Consider the following 25,311-nt stretch of genomic DNA (forward strand, 5'->3'; position numbering starts at 1 on the left):
CAACCACAAAGCCACATTTTTCGTTGATACCAGTCCATGTTAAAATTCCTATTTACTTGCTTTCCCTTACATGTTGTTGTATGCTGAATTGAAATATTTGGTGGATGCGGTCCTAGTAGCTATATCTGCAGTTTCTCTTCTATTGTCAATGAATTGAAAGGCGTATATATTAAAGTTTCGATAGGATATCATATGCAGTTTTACGGGGTAGGTGGTGTAAAATTATTTTAATAAACAGACATGCACCAACGGAAGATAAAGATGATAATACTAAAGATGATTTTTATACAGAGTTAGAACAGGTTTTTGATAAATTTTCTCAGTATGATATGAAAATTCTGTTAGGTGACTGTAATGCACAGATTGGTAAAGAAGAGACATTTAAACCCACGATTGGTAAAGAAAGTCTTCATGAATTAAGTAATGATAATGGTATAAGATTGATTACTTTTGCAACCTCAAAGAATTTAATTGTGAAAAGTACCACTTTTAAACATAAAGATATCCATAAATATACCTGGTCTTCTCCAGATGGTAAAACTCATAATCAGATAGATCATATTCTCATTGATAAGAGAAGGCATACTAGTATAATTGACGTTCGTACACATAGAGGTGCTGACTGTGCCAGTGACCATTATTTAGTAATTGCTAAATTAAGAGAAAGACTCTCAGTGACAAATCATAAGCAACAAAATCTAAAAGTTATAAAATTTGATACAGGAAAGTTTGCTGATGAAAGAATTAAGAAAGATTACCAAATTAAACTGTCAAATAGATTTGATGTTTTGCAGGATTTAAATGATGATGAAAATATAAATGAAACAGACGTAAATAAGAATTGGGAGCACATACGTAATGCAATAGAATCAGCAGCTAAAGAAAGTATAGGATACCATAAACCAAGAAAAAGTAAGCCATGGTTTGATAATGAATGTCATAATCTAATAGAAATAAGAAATCAGGCTAGACTTAAGTGGTTAAATAACTCTGATGATACAAATCTAAGCAATTGTAATAGAATAAAGCGAGAAGTTAACCGCACGTTTAGAAGTAAAAAAAGAGATTACTTGAAAAGCAAAATTAACGAAATTGAAACAAACAGCAAAAATAAAATTATCAGAGATTTATATAAAGGTGTAAATGAATTTAGAAAGGGGTGGCAACCTAAAGTAAACTTGATAAAAGATAAAGATGGTGATTTTCTAGCTGACCTAAGCGATATTCTAAATAGATGGAAGAACTACTTTAATGACCTTTTAAATGTCCATGTAGGAGATAAATCAGACGTACAACCTTAGTGACAATGAAGTTCGACCAGTCACAAATATAGGAGTGCGTTGTGAAAGAAGGAGAACACATGCATATGCTGAACATATTTTATTCAGCAGGCTACATGGAACAAAGGAACACATAAATTTCCGCTGCAACGCAGCAATGTATGGTGTCCTCACAAAATAAAACATTTTCGTCCATCTACACGTGACATTGAAGTTCGACCACTGTTAGAGGGGATCCTGTTTACCATGGTGTGACGCCGCCCCGTCGGCGAATACCTGTGGCAATGCGTCGGGGCATGCTGCGGACGAGTCGTTCAAGGTATTCCACATCGATGCGGTGCCATTCCTCCTGCAGGCAGGCGATAAGAGCAGCCACTGTCGTGGGTCCCCTCTGTTGCACACGTCGCTTAAGAACACGCCACACATTCTCAATGGGCGAGAGGTCGGGACTCGATGGTGGCCATGGCAGAGTTCGCACGTGATGGCGAGTCAACCATTGTCTTGTCAGCCGCGCTGTATGAGGCCTGGCATTGTCGTGTTGAAAGATGAGACGCCGCCTGTGGAACAGGTGCCTTCGCACTGTGGGAAGATGCCGCTCCAGTATGCGTGTATAGGCGTGTTCATTCACAATGCCCTCACAGACGTGTAGTGGGCCAACCCCAGATGCCGTCATGCATCCCCATACCATCACTGACGCCGGTTTCTGTACCCGACGTGCATAACATTTTGCTTCATTCTGTTCCTCCTTCCGACAAATGACTGTTTTCCGTATTTTCCCGTACACAACATTGAAAATGGATTCGTCCGTCCACGAAACCCTGTTCCACTGCCGAAATGTCCATCCCCGGTACATTCGTGCCCACCGTAGTCGATTGCCTTTGTTCAACATGGAAAGGAAGGGTTTACGTTTCGCCTTGTACACTCGGTAACCGCATCGCTGTAGGTAACGGCGAATGGTTCTGGTTGACACTTCGATGTGAAAGCGTTCTCGAGTCCACAGTCGTAATTCGGCCACAGAAACATGATTGTTGGTCTGGATATAGCGCCTAAATATCCGTAGGTCACGCACGCTCAGCAGGCGTTTTCGACCGGGGGTCTTACCTGGCTCTGTAGTACCCGTATTTTGGTGGTGTTTGATGATGCAGTGGACGGTTGACTTGGGTAAGTTCAGTTGGCGCCCTATTTCCCGTTCACTGAGTCCATCCCGTTGCAACTCCACCACTCTTTTCCTCACGGTGTTGTCAATAGGTTTGCCACTGGCCATGGTGATGATGCACTGCGGTTCCTCGGTGCACAGCACGCGCTTATACACGCGGACTCGGTTATCGTGTCCGTGACGTCATGCTTCCTTCGAATGCGCCACTATCTGGAATTTACCGTATGGGTCTGGTGCCTGGTCGAAGTTCAATGTCACGCGTATTGTTCCCCGTTTTCGTTCTTTACGTGACCTTGGGTGCAACATGCTGGGAGCACGATTCTTGCCTGCTCACACGCCTCCTCTTACACACATGCGTCACTTCTGCGGGTCACCCATTCCACCGCCTATGCCTCTGTGCTTTTAATCACGTATTCCTTTCTGGTCGAACTTCATTGTCACCAAGGTTGTAAATGAAGTCCACACAGCAGAACCTTTAGTTCCAGAACCTAACTTGACTGAAGTTAAAGATGCTATTAAAAGGCTAAAGAATAACAAAGCACCTGGCATTGATTCAATACCAGCTGAGTTAATTAAATATGGCGGAAATTCGTTAATTTGTCAAATTCATAAATTAATTTGTTTAATATGGAATAAAGAAGAAATCCCTCAACAGTGGAAAGAATCCATAATTGTTCCTGTGTTTAAAAAAGGTGATAAAATGAACTGCAATAATTACCGTGTAATTTCTCTACTCTCAACAACATACAAAATATTGTCTAACATTCTTTTAACAAGACTAACCCCATATGCTAATGAAATTATAGGTGATTATCAATGTGGATTTAAACGTAACAGATCAACTACAGATCAAATTTTTCACATCAGACAGACACTTGAGAAAAAGTGGGAATATAATCAAAATGTCCATCAGCTATTCATTGATTTCAAAAAAGCTATGATTCGGTCAAAAGAGATAAATTATATAATATATTAGTAGAGTTCGGAATACCTAAGAAGCTTGTTAGTATGATAAAAATATGCACCAGTGATTTTTGATTGATTGATTTAGTTTATTTTACTTCGCGTTTTGTGCCTCTTGGCTAATTTGCGAAGATGGGGATGAGTGATGAAATGATGAAATAGATGAATGGACATTCACAAACAACCAAGCCCGACCAGGATTCGAACCCGGGACCCTTGGCGTCGCAGCGCGATGTGCTAACCACTCGGCCACAGGGTGGGGCTGCACCAGTGAAACAAAAAGTAAAATTCGTGTGGGTAATAATATGTCTGACAAATTTACAATTCACGATGGGTTAAAACAAGGAGATGCATTATCTCCATTGCTCTTTAATTTTGCCTTAGAATATGCTGTAAGGAAGATAAAAGAAACTAAAGAAGGACTAAAATTAAATGGTGTGACTCAGTTGTTAGAATATGCAGATGATGTAGACTTACTGGGGGATGATGTGAATACAATTAAGAATAATGCTAAAATATTTTTCAAAACTGCTAAAGAGATAGGTTTGGAAGTTAACAAAGAGAAAACTAAATATATGCTTACAGGCCGAAACCAAGTGTTACGTAATAATCAAAATCTAATTATTGATAACAACTCGTTTGAACCAGTTTCCAAATTCAAATACTTAGGAGTAATATTAACAAATGAAAATTATATTAAACAGGAAATAAAAAGTAGGCTTAATTCAGGAAATGCATGTTACTTCTCTCTTCATAAACTTTTGTCTTCTCATTTAATATCTAAGAAACTAAAAGTTAAAATATACAAAACAGTAATTTTGCCTGTAGTATTATATGGGTATGAAACTTGGTCCCTTACATTGAAAGAGGAACATAAATTGAGAGTATTTGAAAATAAGATCCTTAGGAAAATCTTTGGACCTAAAAGGGATGAGGAGACAGGTGAGTGGAGAAGGTTACATAATTTAGAACTACATAATTTGTACTCATGTCCAGATATTATTAGAATAATTAAATCTAGAAGACTTAGGTGGGCAGGCCATGTTGCACGAATGGGAGAGGAAAGAGGAGTTTACAGGATTCTTGTTGGGAAACCTGATGGTAAGAGACCTGTAGGAAGGCCAAGACGAAGATGGAGGGACAACGTTGAGATGGACCTAAAGGAAATCGGTAGGGATGGAAAAGAGTATATAGATCTTGCTCAAGATAGGGACAGATGGAAGGCCTGTGTTGCTGCAGCCATGAACCTTCGGGTTTAAGAAGGCTAGAGAGTTAGTTAGTTAGTTAGTTAGATATTAAAGTTTCTACATGATTCAATGTCATTTTAGCGTCGCAAAATGTCTTCCAAAATAATGAAAAGAAATATTCTATATTCACCAAGTATCCACTAATATCAATGACTAACTTGGAAGATGATGCAGCGTTAAGTTCAGTTACAACACTTTACATTGGCCATGTACGTACCCCTCAAAATTTCGTTTATACTTACGAAGATATTCTGCATGTCAAGTGGCTGGAACACATACACAATCACACAAATAAATAAACACGTACAGTAACTATAAACTCGCGAAAAACTAATTATTTCATAAGCGACCAATACGCACAGACGGAACGCAACGCAAACTCACACACTAACTCAAATCAAAATCCGTATTACAAGGAATAAAGGAGGATGTTTTTGAAAATACTAGGGACTAGTTTGAGCAATAAAAAGTGTTGTCAACTTTTCAGGTTGCCGGAACAAGTGCGAAGATAAGCATTCGAGGGATTTTTTTCTATCTTATTGCTGCAAGCTGGAAGAACGAATGAACTGCCTGCAAAACGCTGGAAACACTCAACGGTGAATGAGCAAACATGAATGGGCAGGGCACCTAGTGTATGATGCACTATGGGGTTTGATACCATTGGAGAAAGTTTAATTCTTTCAATTATAAAAAATGAATTTTTTATTTGACGTTCACTGCCCAAAGACGGCTACGAATTTTGGGCTTTTCCATTGTAAGGGGACCGTCCCTTGGTTCCCTTGCCTATGCTGTAAATGGTTGGATCAGTCAGTGACGTCACGTCTCCGGGCAGAGCTGAGATTGGTCTCTCTCCAACAGGATGGAGAAATATATTAACCTCGCACAGGGTACATACCCTGTAAGTAAGGTTGCAGCAACGTAGGAGTTGAGGGAAAAAACAAAAATTTTAGTTACGCGTATATACCGATCGTCTCTTCAGATGAACTTTTTATGTTAAAATTGTTGTGAGGCAGTGCCCAAGTTGCCCTTTATGTAGCATCTCCGCTGACACACACACAACCTTACATGGATGGCTAGTCATTCTACACTTCTAAGTAGCCATGTAAGGTTGTGTATTGCCTGTGTATTTATTTTGATGCAAGCTTGAAAAAGTTCTGAGAAACCAGGATGAAACGTCGCAGAAAAAAAAATCACTAAAAATAACTGTATTATATTACTTTGCATCTACTAAAAGTTGTTGTTCTCACCACCTGGAAAGCATGTAGAACTATTTTCACAAAGTGTTGAGAATAGCAGAACGTTAATCACATGACCAGGTATTGGAAGTATTTACAGAAGTAATTGTAATTCTAATAACTCTAAACTTGACCTGCCTAACCTAACAACAAAAGCATGTAGGAATGCATTACACATTCATAGTATGTCAAGTGACATATTAGCAGTAGAAGTTCATGTCGGAACAACTTGTGGTATTTTCCCAATCCCATGGTGTGCAGAAATAAAAGCACTTGTCACCCGCACGAAATTAAGTGCAAACTGACGTAAGCTTGATACATGCCAACAACTAAAGAATGCACATATCCATATAACAGACACCAGGCCAGGATGTAGATCATGCACATGTGCAGTTTAAAAGCTTGTTAAAATAACTCAAAAGCTAGCTTCACCATCTGGAGAAGATGGTCACTCCATTTAGAATATTGGAAATGTGTGCAGAAGTAAGCTTCAAGTTTGGAAAGAACAATTTGCTAATGGGTTCAGCATGTGCCTGTTTAACTGATAGGTGGTTTTAGTTTCAGTTTATGTATGCGTAATTCTAATTTAAAAATAAATCAATATAACATAAAAAATCACTCTCGAGTTGTGTTTTGATGTGAAACAATTTTACATGGCAAGTTCTTCTGATACGCAGAGTAAAATATTTTTCGCCCTTCTATACAAATTATAATTATGATTACAGTCAAAATTTAGTCGTATTTGAAAGTAAAAATTACACGTATGAAATATTTACAGGGTACAATTGCAGTTATCAAGAATATTTCTTAATACTTATACAAGTGTTTTCATTTTCTGCATTTTACAATTTCCTTACATTATTTCTCTGCTGTACAAAATGAAAATTTAGCAGGTGAAGATTAATTTCATGTTTTACTCCAAATGCCTACATTCTCGCTTGTGTTGATTTTTAAAACTGATATAGCTATGCTATAAATATAGAAGCAATCTGCAATCGCCTTTTGCCATTACTGTAAACTTTAGATGTAAAAATATCTTAAAAATACATACAGATAACCTTCTCGCTTTGATTTCTCTTGTAACTCAACTAGCAGTTTGTTACATCTCCTGCTTGTAGTACGAGAGTCTAGTTTCTTTTTTATATAAATATGAAAGAATGCCATTTTTGCACTCACGTCACAATTTCCACCATTCTTACATGAACATATAGTGAAAACTTACCAAAAAGCAATAGATTCGTTTTTTATCACTTCGCATCATCCATTCAATTGTGTTTGTTTGGGTTTGACGTCACATCCGCGAAATCAACCAATCAGAGAGGAGGATTATATCGCCTATGCTGAACTGAGTGGGATCCCGAATATGCATATGTGTAAAACATATGTTGTAGATGAAAGTTTTACATGTCATATTAATATTCGGAATGCATCTGTCATGCATTTTCTGTCTTTCAAAAATACAGTGTTTGTAAGTTACTTGTTTTCCATTAGCTAATGCGAAATTGAACGTGTTGAAAAAAATATTTCAAATCGTTGTTCCGAATACACAAATCCTTTAGCGCCAACTTGTACCCCCTTTTTGGGTGATTTAAGAGGAATATAACGTCTTTCATACTACTACTACTACTACAACTATTACTAGTACTACTGCTATTAATAATATTAACATTATTATTATTATCGGCACGTTTATCCTGGTATTTGCTCCCCACACCCAGACAAAAAAATTGTGGTTGCGCCTTTGTGTTCTCTTGCGAATATCAAACTTCGGATTGAGTGAAAAAAAACATAGTACGGAAAGAGGGGATGGAGGCTCAATATTTTGTCACTTGTTGTAAAAGTCTAAATGTCCATTTGATTCGACTTAACTTAAAGTTGAATTTGCGTCTCCGTAAGTAATATATAGATTCCTGTAAATACTTATTCGTTATATTTCCACAGATGGTATCTGGCTTAATAATAAACTTTAAAAACTGCTTCCACTTCCATTTTTATTTCAGTAGCATTTCCAGGTAAGTAGCCACGCAGGGGCTAGGGGGGCTGAGCGTCCCTGGAAGGGCCACCAACCCCTTCTGGCACTGCCGCCAGCCACCTTGTTATTAGGTAAAACTATTTTGTATTGTAATTTGTTAGGAGTGAGGAGTGAAAATGTAGACAGCAGATATTATTTTGCTCAGAACTTGGTGAAAGATAAATTCACAGAACATGAACAGCAGCTATTACATTCGTTCAATCTTGTTTATGAGCAGAAGTCTAAGTGTCGGCAAGTATTTAGAAGATTCTCTAGACCAGTGGTTCCCAAAGTGTGCGTCGCAGTGGCCTGGGATTCTGTGGCTAGCTTGCAGGGGCGCGCCGAAATGTTCCAATATTTTCACTCAAATGATATGATTGTTCTAAATATGTGCTTATTTAGAACTTTTTACAGATAAGATGTTTCTGAATTTGAAATTTGTGTTTATTTGTTAACTTAAGGCAAGCAACCTAACAACACTAAAGGCCGAATCATACCGAACTGTAGTTGGTGCTGCCCGGACCGGAAGTGATGGCTGCCTCACTGGCTGCTTGACTGGTTTTGAGGAATAGGCCATGTTCTAATTGCTACTGGCTTTCCTCGACTGTATTCTGTGGAACAACCAATCAGAGCAAAGTTTGCCATGTGAAGATAATCTGCGAGTTTGCAAGGAGAGTTTTTTGTCTGTGGTTTCCAAGTGTTGGCTCTTTTTGTTAGTTTCTCGAAGATAAAACAAAATAAGGAAATTACGTGCAGTGCATGCGTGTTCAGTTCATTAATATTTAGGTATTTATGCAAAGCGATGAGATGTGTACGTGACAAATGTGATCCTTCGAATCTCATGTATGAACATACATATCCGAGTTCTTAAGAAGCTTGTTCGGTACGCATTGATAATAATATTTTTTTCGAGTCAAATTCCAGTCCATACTTTTTTCTTTAATTTCTAATAAAATTACGAAGCAGCCTACAACATTCTCCTAATTGCTCGTCCATCATTACAGATTGTCTGCTCTGGGAACAAAATGCTATCGACAAGTACGGTAACAAGTATCGTGTGAGGCGAAAACTAGCAAATGGGTAGCCAGTCCCAGGGTATTCCTACTGGGTTTCCAGTTCCGTGTGGTTCGGACTTTACTGAGCGTTGCAATTGTTACATAGGTCTACATTCTGACTTGGGCGCCGCGAAAAAAAATTGAAATACTAAAGGCGCTTAAGACGAAAAAGTTTGGGAATCCATGTTCTACTTTAGAAAGTTCTTCCATAGGGAGTTTCTTTTTCTGAACCTTTCCAGCCCCTGTTGCATCCTCTCGTTTGACAGGAATCTGTGACTTTGACATTCCTTCCACAACTGCGTCAAATGTGTACAGATCCCAAGTTTTGGGAACGAAGAGGAGTTTTATTGCTTCAGCTGGGGGTGGAATGTACGGTAGGCACTATGATTGAAATGAATATTCTACATTTTTGCTTGTATGATATTAATATCTGTATCTTCAAAGATAGTATGGAGTATGCATAAGGGATAGTGTCACTACCAGTCAATTAGCACTTCAAGAGATGTTTTACCTTCATTTAATAGTGTGAACTTAGTTTACTTGTGAGCCCCTTTCCCCTGGAGACCAATTCTGGCTACGGGCCTGAGCATTTCACGTATTGAAATAAATAAATGTCCACCTGATGCGAAACCATTAAGCATACGGAGTGCTAGTTAGGGAGAATGGACCATTTTAGTGGTGACGTCATAGTAGAAGACAGAGCACCATTTGAGCCCAAAAAAAGCGGCCACTTATTTGTCTCCTATTCAAAGCCATTGAATTTTCCATCGAAAGGGGTAGCTTTAATTATTGTGATAGCAGTTATGAAACAAAATTGTAAAGCGTATCGTACATCAATGTACAGATGAGGCTTCGGAGAATACGTCTATATATAACACACACCTTACCGAGAAGAGGGTAAAAAAAAGCTAAATAAGAAAATAATGATTTTTTTTTAATAAGAGATTTAGACATTCCAGTGATTACGCATCACAATTTTGTTTCGTAACAGGTGTCACAATTCTTAAAGCTACCCCTTCCCATGGAAAACTCAATGCCTTTGAATAGCAGAAAAACATATGATCGCTTTGTTTGGAGTCAATTTTTCAGCGTGACGTCACACTGGTATGGTCCATTTCTGTCCACGGGTAGGCGGAGCATACGCTGGCATGGTTGCCGCTCCCGTGTTGTTTCAACAATGCTTCACGGGAGCTATAACGAAACTGGTTTGATTTTAAGTGTGTAAACTAAATACTAAGTTCGCAAGCGAGATGGTTTAATGCTGGATATTATTTCAGTGAGTAGCAACGAAGTTAAAGATGAAAGAGAAATGTCTGCCAACCCTACATCCGGCAGCGGCGGCTACCTTCCTGGCAAGTTCATCCTAAGTAATGTTAAAGCATACGCGTAATACTTTGCGTTGTGATTTACAGAGTTTTTTGACCTATTCCTTTCACTAATTTAATTTATATGCTTTACAAAATGTGCGCAAATATTGTGACTATGATAATGAGTAATATTCTCGAATGCATTTGCATATGCAAATTCTGTCCTACGCAATTCATGCAAATTACTTTTAGTGAAAGAAAATTAATAAAAAGATCAAAAGTATGATATTGGGCGTACTAAAATCTACAGTTTATTGCAAAGTATGATTGAATGCAGTGGCGCGACCACAATGAAGTCAGACGGCATTGCTCCCCTTAACCTTAGACGGAAATAAATTAAAGAGGGATCAGGCAAGAGGGGGCAAACATTGATGTAAGAAGTAGGACTAACAAAACCTAAGAGTAACCTAACGAAAGAAGCATTTTTTTCTTTCTCTTCACACTTTTAATTATATATGGTATCTACTATTTCATACATAATTTCCATGTGTGTGGTACTACGTACATGATTGTACTTATTATGCAAAGACTTTATATTTGCGTATTTCGTTTTCTGGCAATTCTTGATAATTCATTATAATTTTTCGCCTTTGAAATGTAATTGTGTGTGCATGATTAACGATTTATATCTGCCATTACAGATCCTGGCACTCGTCCCCCAAAGGGCAGGGAGGGTAAAAAAATGGTAAATTCCCTCGTCGAATTCAAAATGTACACTAATAAGTCGGCCTAAATTATCAATTTAAACCTAAAATTCGGTAATTTGTTTTTGCTCTGTACTCTCACAGCTTTTATGTTTATATGAGCCAGTAACGTTGGCACAATGTTAAAAGTTAATAATATTGTGGAAGTGTTTAAAACCTGTTAAATTTATATTCTTTTCGGTTGCAATGAATATATAGAATCAACTTTCTAGCTCATTTTGACCACAGCAGAATTTATATATATATTACAACGAAAATATTGGTTCTTTTTAAATTAATAATATTGACCATTTTCAAAAAAAATATAAACTTTCCTTACTAGCTCCGCTCGCAGTGCGGATGTGAACTAGTTTTTCCTAATAATAGTGATAAAACACTTATTACAATTTTAATAATAATGTACGTTCACATAGCACCATGACATGAAGGTACATTTACGAGACGTGGGGTAGAGACCTACACATTCTAGATCTCGGCCATTTTGGAGGGGATGTAATCAGCACTACGCTCCGTCGTCCATTACCCCCAGGGTTGCCACCGAGTACCCTTTGATTTGGGACTAGGTGAGCCCCAGAGCCGTTTTATGCGGGCACATGGACGGAAAAATTCCGAACTTAGACCACCCACCTCGGGAATCAAACACCGGTCTCTAGAGTCACAGACAGACGCCCTACCGACTTTTCTTTTTTTATTTCCCTTTTAAATCAAACAATTACAGTAAACCTTTACAAAAGTTTACAAATATGTTATTCAAGTATTACTTTTAAAACGTAGGCATAACGTAATTTTCTATAATCTTGAGACATTTGTTCATATTCTTGTATTAGAGTTAGTCCAAAATCCAAGTAATTATATTTTTTTCCCACAGGAAATAACAACATTAGGTATTGTGCTATTACCATTGAACTGATTTTTAATTTGTACTCTTAAATAAATGAAACTCTGGTAAGATAATGTATTTTGCTGATACTTGGTTTGGTGAAGTACGACAAATTCTACTGAGCATTGTTCTTAATTGTGACCAAGCTGTGGCTGCTATTTTACATTCTGTTATCTTGTGGGTAATCGAATCTGTCATTTTTTTTGTTTGCTCGGTACTTACTTTAACAAACACTTGATGTTTGACGAAATCTACTTCAATACTCAAAACATCCACAACGCGCAATTTTACTACGTCTCTCAGCCATTCGTGAATGGCTGACGTGGTCGGCCTTTGCTGCACTCTTGCAAAAGAAAATTGCAAAGTGTTTATTTAACCTTTTGACCGGCATGTCTGAGAAATTACATACGTTCACTTAACTTCACGACTACAGAGCTTCTTGCTCTGCTGTTAATATATTATTTCTGCTCTACTTGACGTATGTTTGAGTGGAGCGCTCGCTATACACGTCTGCTCTCTACCTCGTCGCGAACACTACTAGACCACCGCGGCCAACCAATAATAATAATGTACATTAACTTAAATTAGTATTGAGAAGCGATTATTGCCACAAATTTTGGAAGAAAAATTTCATGAGAAATTTCGAAATTTACAAGTAAATAAATCTTGTCTATGAAACAGTTCTATCTTGGTTGTCAAATATGAGGTCTATATTTTAAAATATTAGAAACACCACAGTGGACGAATCTTTATAATGTAAATACAAAGGTGAACGTATTTCTAACATAATTCATGTTATTGACGATCAAAGTTAAGCGTTTTTCGACTTTCAGAACATGCTGTCAATGTATGAATACATAAAGGAAACTTATCTTTCTGGTTCTTTTGGGAAGCGGAAGAAACTTATATGTTTTCCTTGTTTATTTTTTCTTCCTCCATTGTTCTTACAATTTATTGCAGAACAGTAAGTACACTCCTTTCTTGGCATTGTGCAGGTTCAAACAACACTTTTACCGCAGAGACTTTCAAGAGTGAACTCGCCGAAGATATGGCGAAACTGGTGTCTGCTATGCGCGCTGTCACTCAAATCACACCAATCACGTTGCCCGCCACACGAGGAACAGGAACATCAAAGGAACCCACGATCGCTATCCCTCCTTGTTACTCTGTGGCGAAACTGTTCCTCATAGCCTTGATTCATAGGCGTGCGTGATTGGGGGCGGGGGCAAAAGCCTTGATGCAAATTCAATCGGGGATAGAAAAATCTCATTCCATGTCACTGTTTATATGCGTCATATCATATCCCCACATAGAAATGGAACTCATATTCACTCAGAAAAGGAATAGCGAATCTATACAAAATTAACGCTCTTCTTAAACTAAAATTTTCGCTACATACACGACTACATACATACATACATGTATATAAATAGATCCTAATTATGGAGCAACCTTTAAATAGTCCCATGAAATAAAATATTAAACCCCTAGTACAACTTCCATAAGATGTTAGATAGCGTAAACAGTGTTTTCTAAACCTTACAATGAACTTCTGCAGTCTTACGAAAATATCCTGTAATTCAAAGTTAAACTTATTTCATTTGGTACAATATTTATAACAACTCCACTCTGTTAGTGACACAAACCTTAACGGCAAGGGTATCTGGTGTTCTTGATAGTAATTTAGTTCTTACATGCGATATCTTAGAGAAAACTCTTTCACACGAACAACTAGTCACAGGAAAAACAGGAAATAGCTTCAGCATTTTGCAAAAAATATATTTAGCATTTGAGGTAATATCAGAATCACTCAACCACTTAATCAGTTTCCGATGTAAGTCAATTAAGAGCTGTTTAGAAGTCAGGCTTTCGCACGTAGGTCAGTCTCGAACACAATTAACCGACCAGAAATAAGCCTGATATCTTCTTCATTATCGGTGGAGGCACAAAGTGGTTCGGATCCCACTTTAAACTGTAGGTCCAGTCCTGATTAACCTTACTGTGCATAAAGTGGACTTAAAACACCAACTCAATCAATCAATCTTCTTCATTAGGTTAGCCTGTCCACTGCATTCACCACATTTACAGTTTCCTGCCTGATACGTAAATCGATACTGCTGACGAGTGAGTCCAGGAAGGGGCAAAGTGTACTTCATCCCCTTTTGATTTGAACTGGACTTTTTGTTACGCATCATCTAGATGATGACTGGAGAAATTTATATATCCAAGTCATTACATGTTTCAACAGTGTTTGTGAATCTGGTTTCGTACCATGCGTCAGCTTCACGTAGAATTTGTAGAGTGGCTTTAAGATATCTCACGCTATTCATTGCCGAAAGCAGGGCAATCAGCGATGGCTATGAAGTCTTGTTAACTATAACAATCGACTAGAAATGAGTTAATATCTCTTATCATAGGACAGTCCTTTGCTTTCGCCTTCAGGTACTTTTGTGTGTGACAAGGTCGCCCGCAGATTTTCTTCTCAGGAGGCGTGGAGTGATGCTTTTTCGAAGTTAAGAGAATTCTCATAAAGCATCCCCAGCACAAGGATAATAATTTCCATAGGCACATAATCTGCTGTCTTTCACATTACCCCTAGTCGCTGTTCTCGTACTACAATTTCAAAATTTGAACTATATGAACACTTTCAGAATATCACAGGGCGCAAGTGCCCACCCCCTCTGTGGACACCTTTGGTGTCTGAGGCTATTTCTTCAATAATTGCTATCAAACATTTACGGAATTATTTTATGACCTTAACAGCGTTAGCATGGCAAGTCTATCTGGTTAATGATAGGCATGGACTTCAGGAAGGGTCTCGAAAGAGCCACGGCTACCCCTCCCCCTTGAGAATGAAAGTAAACGAAGAAATATATATTTCATACATATATTTTATTCGAGTCGTCGTAATTACTGCAACGACGTTACAAGAACATGATAACTTCAAACTAAAGCAATGTTATTTGAGGAGACAACAGTAAAGCACAGGTGAGCAGGGGGGACGTCCGTGAACAACACGTTTTCCAATCGTGAAGTTTGCAACGCTGCTGTAAACCTTTGAGCTGGAGCCAACCTTCAACTTTTTGATCCACTCTTCGCTACCAGACAGATTTCTGCGCGTGCGCTGTCAGCAATTTTTCTAGCAAAATTCAAAACACACTACCTGCTCGCTCGATCACGTCCCGCGTGCAGAAACGGGTGGAAGTTCTTATATGCTGCCTGGTGATGCAGTGTTGCAATCTAACAAACAAGATATCTAACGCTGGTATCGAACCGAGTTGAACTTGCAAACTGTTTACGAATTTTGTCACATAATTACGCACATTTTACTAGAATTATCAAAAAGCCTTATGAAGTTTTATCTTTATTTTCTTTTTTAACTAAATTGCAAAGAGACAAAGAACAGAACTTCGCCACTGCTTTTTTGTATTGGAAAATTTCACAATTGATTTATCTATACAACGTCTACTTGACACACACAACTACGGTTTCCCCTGGACCTAACCTTTTTGCACCATGGCCAATTATACCCAAGACAACTCCTTTACATTTTATAGGGAGTGTTAAGGGACTTCTATTCGCCCCAGTATATTGCTTTTATCAGTCACATAGTTATACGTAGTATTTTGTATCATCTCATCCCATTGCAGTCAAAGTTTGATTTTTCGGAGTTTAGCATGGTGTGCCAAATGTTTATTTTTTTATTATTATTTTTTTCACGATTTTTGTTGATGACTTGTTTTGAGATATTTAAGGTCAAAGGCCAACTTCACTTGACAATATTTTCTTTTTATCCAAAGGTAGGCTTCTTACATATGATTGGAAAGCATGTTCAATTTCCTGTACAATAAACTTTATCTCAGCTTCCTAGGCCAAATAGGGGCATTTAGGAAAGGTCAACGGGAAAGGGCAATTTCTCGAACTTTGACCTTGAAAAATTTGACAATTACAAAGCGCACCCACCGAGACTCAGAATTTTTACAGTTACAAAGTTTCATGCATACTTTCAACTTCCCTAATTCGATGAAAATCTGACATGGTCGGGTTGAAAAATGCACATATCTGTGTTGATTTGGCATGGAATAACTCACATGCGTTGTACTGTATCCCTCACATTTATGCAATCATTAAAACAAGCGTTTCATATTTTAAAAATGCATTCTCTATCATAATATGCCTCATTTATGCCATTGTGAGTATATATTCATCATCATGAGTAGTCTTTCATCAATATATTTACAGTGGTAAAATCTTCGCCTTGTAATCAAGGAGTCCCGGGTTCGATACGCGGTGGGGGTACAAGTGGTTCGGATCCCACTCTAAACTGTAGGTCCAATCCCGATTAGCCTTACTGTGCATAAAGTGGACTTAAAAAAATCAAATCAAATCAATATATTTATTCATATTTTTAATGGAAACATAATCCAAATTTAATTGAAACATGGTCTTCTCTTAACGTTTCAGGAAACTTATATATAACGTATACCCTCTGAAAATTTTTGGACTACAATAGTGACTATAAACTGTGGGAACTAACTGCTCTTTTTTTAATACAAGGAATTAATGGACGAACTGGACATTCCCGCCCTCCCCCATTGAACATAAGAAGAACATCATGTCATATTTTGTTCCGAAATATGTCAGCCAATGTACGAAGGAATTTTTATGGGCGAAAACTCTCATTCCCACTCGCCAAGGACGCACCCCTCCTTTGCGTATCAACGGTGACAAGTAAGCGTTTAGCGGTGGCTGAAGGGACAGTTTGTATCTGTGCGCTATTCAAAGTAGTGCGCGCTGGTGCTGAACGGTTTTCAGCGTGCAGTTTGGCGCGGTTTGCCGAAGGTTCGAGTGCCTGGGATATTTTTTTCATTTTTCAACACCAGAGACCTTTCGACTTGCACTGTAAGTATAGTGTGCACAGCTTTTCATTTCTTGAATTAGTTTTTCCCCATGCGGGATTATATCAAGATTTTTTTTACGGTCATTGACAGAGAGAGATGTTTCGCGACAGTTTGCTTAATGTCCGCATTATGATAAGGTAGGCTAATGGGGCTGGACAGAAACAACAGAAATATGTCTCACCGGAATGGAACTCGACACCCCGTGATCACAAGTAGAGCCTCCCCGATTGTGTACTGGTAACTTTGTTGCTTTGTAATCAAGGGGCTTAGGGTTCAATACCCGGTGGAGACCCATACTGGCTTGAAATCTACTTTAAGCTGTAGGTCCGTTCCCGATTTGCCTATTTGTACTTGAAGTGGACTGAAAAGATAAACTTTGCTGTAAGTCGTCGTCGTGAGCCACTGGAATATCCGAGGTGAAATGATATGATCTAGCGAGAATTCTTGTTCTCGTCTTCGTGGTTGTTTCTGTTATTGCAATTCGGTTACTTATTGCCCCCCCCCTCCCCCACTTTTTGTCAACAGTGTCAACAATCACTCCTTATCTTGGATGTATGAAGTTGCAGGGAAGCAGTGCTAGTGTGACAGTTGCGACATATGAGGCCTCCTTCAGACCCAGGTTTTTTTTAAGGGAGGGGAGGCAGATCCGAAAATTTGGAACAAAAATATGCTTTTGGATTCATTGAATTAGGCTATGTTACACATATTTCTGCCACTTTTGCCTAACTGCGACGATAAGTATTAGTGATGATATGATGAAATTGAGGAAGAATTTATTGTCTTTTTGATTGTTGTTTTAAGTCCACTTTATGCACAGTAAGGCTAACTGGGACTACCTATAGCTTAAAGTGGGATCCGAACCACTATGTGCCTCCACCGGGAATCGAGCCCGGGACCCCTTGATTGCAAGGCCGCGACGCAATCGCTGCGTCATCGGGGAGGCCGAGGAAGAGAGGAGACTGTCACCAAGGACACTGATGCCTAGGCCGGGTTTCGAACCCGAGACTTAACTCCGCCACGGTGGTGAGCGAAATGGTGTTCGAGTATTAGATGTGACCAATATTATGGTCCAAAGTAACAACTCAATTCTCCGGTAGACCCTTCCCCCTTCCGACTCGGCAATCAGTAAACAGTCTCTTGCACACAAAGGCATTACATTCAATTCTCAGAAGTATTCTAATAGTACTTTGTCTTTGCGCAAATAAACGACGTTTTCAAATTTCCATTAATTAACACCATTAAACAGCTATAATAATTCAATGTTCAAAATAATGTATTTTAATCTTGTAATCACGGGGTCACAGGTTGGATACCCGGTAGAGGCACTTAGTGGTTCGGATCCCACTTTAAGCTGTAGGTCCAGTCCCGATTAGCCTTACTGTGCATAAAGTGGACCAAAATCACCAACTCAATCAATAATTCAATAATGTATTTTAAAATTAAATTGCTTGCGTTAGCAGTGGCTATTAATTTGTCAAAACTTGAGCTAACCAAAAAGTGCGACATTTTCACATCACGACTGCAGTTCGCTAATACTTTGGACACGAATTCAAAGGAATGGACTGTTCCGACTAAATCGGAACGCCTGGTAGCCTTGCATCAATGGTTACAAAACGAATATTACTCAAATTTGCAGACTGCAGGCCTTCGGAGCCTGCCTCTCTCCACAAGAAACCAAATTCATTTATGGAAGGACAAAATCGAAATTATTGCAAAATCTGAAAAATCTTCAATGTTATTTTCGTAGGTTTTTTTTGTCCACAAAATAGTATTTCATCGTTCGAGGGGAGGGGCATGTCCTTCATGCCCCTCCCCGATGATGTGGTGGTAACATCGCAAACTTGCAATGAAGGTTTTCTGGTTCGATACCCGGTGGAGGCACATAGTGGTTTGGATCTCACTTCAAACTTTGATTGAGTGATTGATTTGGTTTATTTTATTATATTTTTCTGCCACTTTGGCATGTTGCGATTACTTTTGTCATCTATAAAAGAAAAATACTTGGTCTAGTCGACCTCCGTGGCGGAAAGGTTAGCAGAACGCGCTATGATACCAGGGGTCCCGGGTTCGAATCCCGGTTGGGACATGGATGGTTGTGTTTGTCAGGGGATACTATCGCATAGGAGTATTCCTTTAAAAATATAAGTCGGTATGACGCCTGACTGCCGCGCGGGAGACGCAGGTTCAATTCCCGGGGTGGGTGATCTAAGGTGTGGATTTTTCCGGGCTTTGTTCTGCATAAAGCCGCTCCGGGGCTCGCCCAGCCTGAAGTCATGGGTACCTGGGGGCAACCTTGAGATGCAAGGGCTGCCAGAACGTGGTGTTGATCACATCACCTCCAGAATAACCGACATCGAGAATGTGTGTTGTGTGTGAATCGGTCTCGTATTATTCTTCAAGTAGACTGTATAGTATAACAGCATAACATTGCAAGGCTAACAACTTTTCTTTATAACGTTTTTTCTATTTGGTGTCTCGTTTCTACACTGTGATCCCTCGAAAACAGAAAAAATAATCTGAATGTAACCATGGTGCACAGGCTCGCATTTGCCACTATTAGATCAGCTTTATTATTACGAGAAGCCTGTCAAACCTTGCTTTCAGTTTATTTTATGCTCAGATACAGTAATTGGGACTGGTCTTACAGTTTACAGCAAGATCCAGAATACCGTGCAATGTGTTTCGACCGGGGAACGTACCCCGGACCCCTTGATTGCATGTTGACAGCGTGGCCACTACATCACCCGGAAGGCATTTATCTATAAATAATCAGGTAGATGTCGGTTTCCTATGCCTCAATATCTCGTATGGTAAATAAAGTTTGATTTACATTATTAAATCTGAACTTGTCTATATTGTACACAGGGTTGTCAGATTTGCAGACTGCAGGCTCTCGGCTTTTGATCTTGTCTAGGAAATTCCGATTTTCTATTTTGGGTAGTTGTAGTTAATAACATGGAAATAACGGTAGTTTTATTCGATGTTGCACCTGTGCCTTGCTCGATATGCTTTAGTGATAACGCTGTTGCCTTGTAATTAATCAAGGGAAACCGGGTTCGATCCCCGGCGGAAGCACATTGTTCAACGGTTCTGAACTCACATTAAACTGCAGGTTCAATCTCGGTTAGCTTATCTGACCATAACTAACTATGATACAAACTATTTTGCTCCAGACACAAACCCAGAACCACTGATTTGGTGACGCGAGAAATTAAGCTCTACTACGCCTGCATAGATGAAAAAAAAAGGATTTTACCTGGAAGTGACATGTTCGTTAGGGGAGGTAGACGTTTTTGTTTAGTGGTCAAACATTTTGCCAACTATTCCTGGATTTGTCATTCTTATTGAGGGGAAGAGGGGGAAGTTGGGCTAACGGGTGTCATGACCCCTACCAACGCCACCGAGCACACAACTAAAACCGAGTTAATTATAATCGAGTAAGTGAAACAATTATTAGGTTGATTCTTCAAATGAATCTTTAAACACTTATTTCGTCTTGGCTGTAATGATTTTGCATGTAATGATCTTCCAAAGTTACAGATCTACAAATTTATTCACTTTCTTGCTACCAGTCTTCACAGGACGCGTCATGTGACTGTGCGGGAACAGGAGGATTGTCATATTTCCTGCTCGGAAAACTGTTGTTGAATCGATGTTTTAAAACAAATTATGGCACAAGACGCCCTGATAAGCAGATCGGAGCAAATCTGAAAAGAAGCTTCGAGGTGACCTTTGAATGACTAATCGGCTAAGTGACCGTGGGAACGAAGTGTTGGCATCAACTCGATTCTTTCTCACTTGTCTTTCTGCCATGTTCTAACCAACTCAACTTTTGCTCAACTTTATTTGGGTTATTTAATACGCCGTTTCTTTACCTATTTAGGTTTAATACAGTATACCAGTAGTTCCCAATTGTTGGTTCACGGTACAGCAGAGATCCGAGAGACGAATACATAAAGTCCAGAGTTTGAATTAATTGTTTTGGTTATATCTACCCAACTTACAATTTAAAGCGGGGTCCGAAACGCTACGTGCCTCCGCTAGGAATATAACAGAAACGAAGCATCAGGGAAACATCAAGGAAGAAAATTTACCCGTGGGGAGAGAATCCCACTGTGCTTCAAAGTATTATTCAATATGGCCGTTAACTTCATGGCATATTCATATTACTGTAATACTGAAGTAGGTTTTAAAATTTGTTCATATGATACTAGACCGGTCATGGCCAACTCAGGTGCATCTACACAATGCATCTGAAGGCCTCATGCCTCGCCCACCCTCTCCGTGCATTGCCAGTGTGCGTCTAATTGCACAAAATTTGTGTATTATGTTTAATTTTGTGTGTAATTCAATGATGTGTAGATTTATTGAGGATTGCTTAAAAATACTGAAATCTATAAAAATATTATAGACGTATTTTGTTTTACCGTTCCGAATTTGTTTTCATCTAATTTGAAATCTTCGACGAGACGTGGACAATCTTCGTTTTTATCCTCTCACAGAGTGGACCTCTTTCTGTCACCTCTGAATCACTGCAATCATTGCTCAAAAGCAACATAGGGCGTCCCCGATGGCGCAGTGGTAGCGTCGTCGCCTTATAATCAAGGGGTCCGGGATTCGACACCCGGCGGAGGTACAAGTGGTTCGGATCCCACTTTAAACTGTAGGTCCTGTCCCGATTAGCCTTATTGTGCATAAAGGGGACTTTAAACACCAACTCAACTCAACTCAAGATCAACATATTATTGATGGAAGGAACATGGTAAATCTGAACAGGAGAAGGTTAAAATCATTGTGTGAAGAAACCTCTATCTTTGTAAAATTTCCACATCTAAAGTCGATAACATTTCATCCGTATTTTTTCATCCCTGACTTCAAAACTAATCACATACCTTACAAAAATATATAAATAAATAAATGTAACCACTCCAGAATATGCGTTTCTTATTACCATGTAAATATTTTCGTTATTTTATCTCGATTTCTACCAACTGGATTACTTTAAACAATCATAAATGGCGAAACAAAGGATGGAGGATTCCCAATGACTCAAGCTAAGTGACCAATGGCACTCAGTGATCATTGCCATCGAAGATTCCAAGTTCAAGTCTTGGCCAGGGCATGAGTGTCCGTCAACTTCGTTTACTCATCATTCATTTTCATTGTTACGATTTGCCAATTGTGACAGAAAAGTGACATCAAATAAGGAATGTACAAATATATAAAAAAAATGCATGTGTTCAAGGCTTCGAAATTGGCACCCTTGCATTTTTATTGCATTGCGCTAACCACTCCACTTAGGATTTAACGTCTCCGTTTAGTCCCCGCCACCCCCTCAAAAAACAAGGAACAATTTCTGAGGTAAATTCTGCCAAAAATTCATTTGCAAATTTGAATTCTTAAAGTGTCTTATTTTTCACCTGTTTTAAGTATGGGAAAATCCTTTACTTCCGCCTACTTCCTGCCCGACCCTGTGGCCGAGTGATGTCGACCTCCGTGGCGAAGTGGTGTCTGCCTGCAGCTCGTGCAGGTATCAGTTCGTACCGAGCTCCGCTCTTCGCGTGAGAAGGCTTAGTGATCGAACTGTCCGAGTTAGCTAGGGCCGTATACGGTTTGCTAGTGTTGTGTTAGTTCTTTTTTCCTTTGGAGTGCAAGCGAGGTTTTGACTACAATTACCGTGAGCCAGTGAAGATACGATGAAATAGTTCACGATGAATACACAAAGAGAAAACACCTTGAAATTTGTTTTCCGTGAGGTCAAAACGCGACCTACGTCATTGGATTTTCATCGATGGTTTCATGATGTCTACCAAGTGCCTACGAACCAAGTGCTCAGTTTTGAAATAGATTACTTTCGTAAGTGTTTGTACGTGAAATTTGCGACAAAAGTGGTAGGAGAAAGGTTACTAAATGATTTTGGTGCTGAGGTAATCTACAGTGACGTAGATGGTGATCATAAAGTTGAAGTAGAATGGGCCCACCAGCGGCATGTAATCGTCAGAATCCATGTAGTCCCAATTGAATTAAGTGCAGAAGTGATAAGTCGTGTCATGAGGTCTTATGGGGAAGTGTTAAAAATTGAAGACGAGACATACTCTGCAGATCACATTTACCCTACTCGAACTGGACGTGTCTTGATTAAAATGATACTACGTAAACCCATACCCTCATATGTAACAATGAATGTAGACTCTTATTGGGTAACACACCCTGGGCAGGTGCGTACGTGCCTCGCGTGTTCGGGGGAGGATCATGTAGTTGCTCAGTGCCCTAAGCGTCGATCCTCAGGGAACCAGCCCCGCAGGGGTCCGGTTAATATACCCGCTGACAATGTACCGATGGTATATGAACCAACTGTGCTACCCGTACGGACTAAACCAAGAGATTCAGCTCCGTTAGTTGCAGAAGTCCCAGCGCCAGGAGATAGCAATGGAGGGAACACGGATAGCCCCAGAATCACCGACGAGGAGACAGGTACCAGACAGGAAGTTAGTGAGAAGAATGCACCAACAGGAAGGGAAGAGATGGAGCAGCCAACATTGACCACTTCAGAGGATATGCATCACATACCCCCGCCCCCACCCTCAAGTGCTTTGTTAGCGGAGGCAGAATTCCCCGTAGTTACCTCTCCTAGGAAATCACGGTCAAGATCTGTATCAAGGTTACGGTCAGTGGCGGAAGAGTCCATGGTGCTACGTAGAAAGAAGAAGAAAAATAATGAATGCGTAAGTTCCACAATAGTTCATAACGAATTTAGAGTAGAACCTGGTACCCCAAAACAAGATGTTTCAAAGGGTAGTTTAACAAGTCATTCAGGAAATGTAATTAAAGAGAAACCTTCGACGAGTAACAAACTTACCCCAGATTTATTTAGTGGAAAGCATAGTTAATGCATTCTAGGCAGAAATTAGAGTTTAGTAATGTTGAAGAATGTAAGTAAGTTTAGTTTTCTTTTGTGGACAGTTCTAATCATGCAAACATTTACCTTGGCATCTATAAATTTGAATCAAAATAATTGCTCTCAATGACTTTCTCATTAAATCGTCTATTGATGTGGCCCTCTTACAAGAGGTAGCCATAGACGATTTTTCTGTACTGAACATGTTTAAAGTTTACAACAATTTTACTCCCTTTGCACAAGGGACTGCCATAGCATGTAGGCGACACTTGGATTTACGTAATGTAGTGCCCCATCCCACGGGCAGACAAATAAGTGCCAAATTAGGCTCAGTGTTTCTCTGTAATGTGTATGCTCCGCCAGGAAGCCAAAACAGACGGGAAAGAGAAGATTTTTTTTCAACAGTTGTAGGGCCCGAGTTGACTTGATTGATTGATTGATTTGGTGTTTTAAGTCCACTTTATGCACAGTAAGGCTAATCGGGACTGGACCTACAGTTTAAAGTGGGATCCGAACCACTTGTGCCTCCACCGGGTATCGAACCCGGAACCCCTTGATTACAAGGCGACATCCCACACACTAGACACTATACTAGTGGGAGATTTTAACTGCGTAATTCGTTCACAAGATCAAAATCCAGGATACAACTTCTCACGTGCGCTCTATGAATTAACGCAGGGGTTACAACTGCGTGACGCTTGGATACACACCAATGGCGAAAGTCAAGGTTACACACATATCACCTCCAATAGTGCGTCAAGGATCGATAGGTTTTATGTCGCACCAAGATTTCAGGAATATATCATTAGTGTTCAAAATTTTCCAGTATGCTTTAGTGATCATAGTGTCCCAATTCTCAAAATAAATTTAGATTTGATCAAACCCCGACAAGGTAGCGGATACTGGCTTTTAACTAGCACATTATTACGCAATGGTAGTTATGTCCAGCTAATCAGGGAAACGTGGAACGAACTCAAGGCCTCTCGGCCAGTGCACAAGACCCTAATCGAGTGGTGGGAAACTCGAGTTAAGCCTAAATTTCGTCAGGTCAGTAAATTCTTCAGTGCAGAGGTTAGTAGAGATCAAAGAAACAAATATAATTTTTTGTATGCAGTCTTGAATGATCTCCATCGTTTAGCATTGCAAGGTAATTTCGATCGTCCTTATGCAAATGAAATAAAAGCGCAATTACTTGCTATACATAGGAAACGAAAATCGGCAGCAATAATAAAGAGCAAGATTCTTCCTATAGACCCAGACGAGCAAGCCACACTAAGTCACATTCTTCAAGAACATAAACACGCCAGGAGTCACGTTATTCATAAATTAACTTTAGATTCCGGTGAAGTTGTCACCAGCCCTCATAGTATACACGACAGGTTTCTGCAATACTATAAAAATCTTCTTGGTCAAGCCTTTAATCCAACAGAAACGCAATGCAATTTTTTGAACTACCTCCCTGCGTCACTGACAGAAAATGAAAGAACTGAGCTCACACAACCGTTTAGTAAAAAGGAGGTTCATGATGCAGTATTCAAAGCTCCGAGGAATAAAACTACAGCCGAAGATGGATTACCATCAGAATTCTATCAATGTTTCTGGGATCTAATAGGA

This window comes from Lepisma saccharinum, chromosome 2 (assembly GCF_977018435.1).
Source record: "Lepisma saccharinum chromosome 2, izLepSacc3.1, whole genome shotgun sequence".
NCBI classification, from domain to species: Eukaryota; Metazoa; Arthropoda; class Insecta; order Zygentoma; family Lepismatidae; genus Lepisma; species Lepisma saccharinum.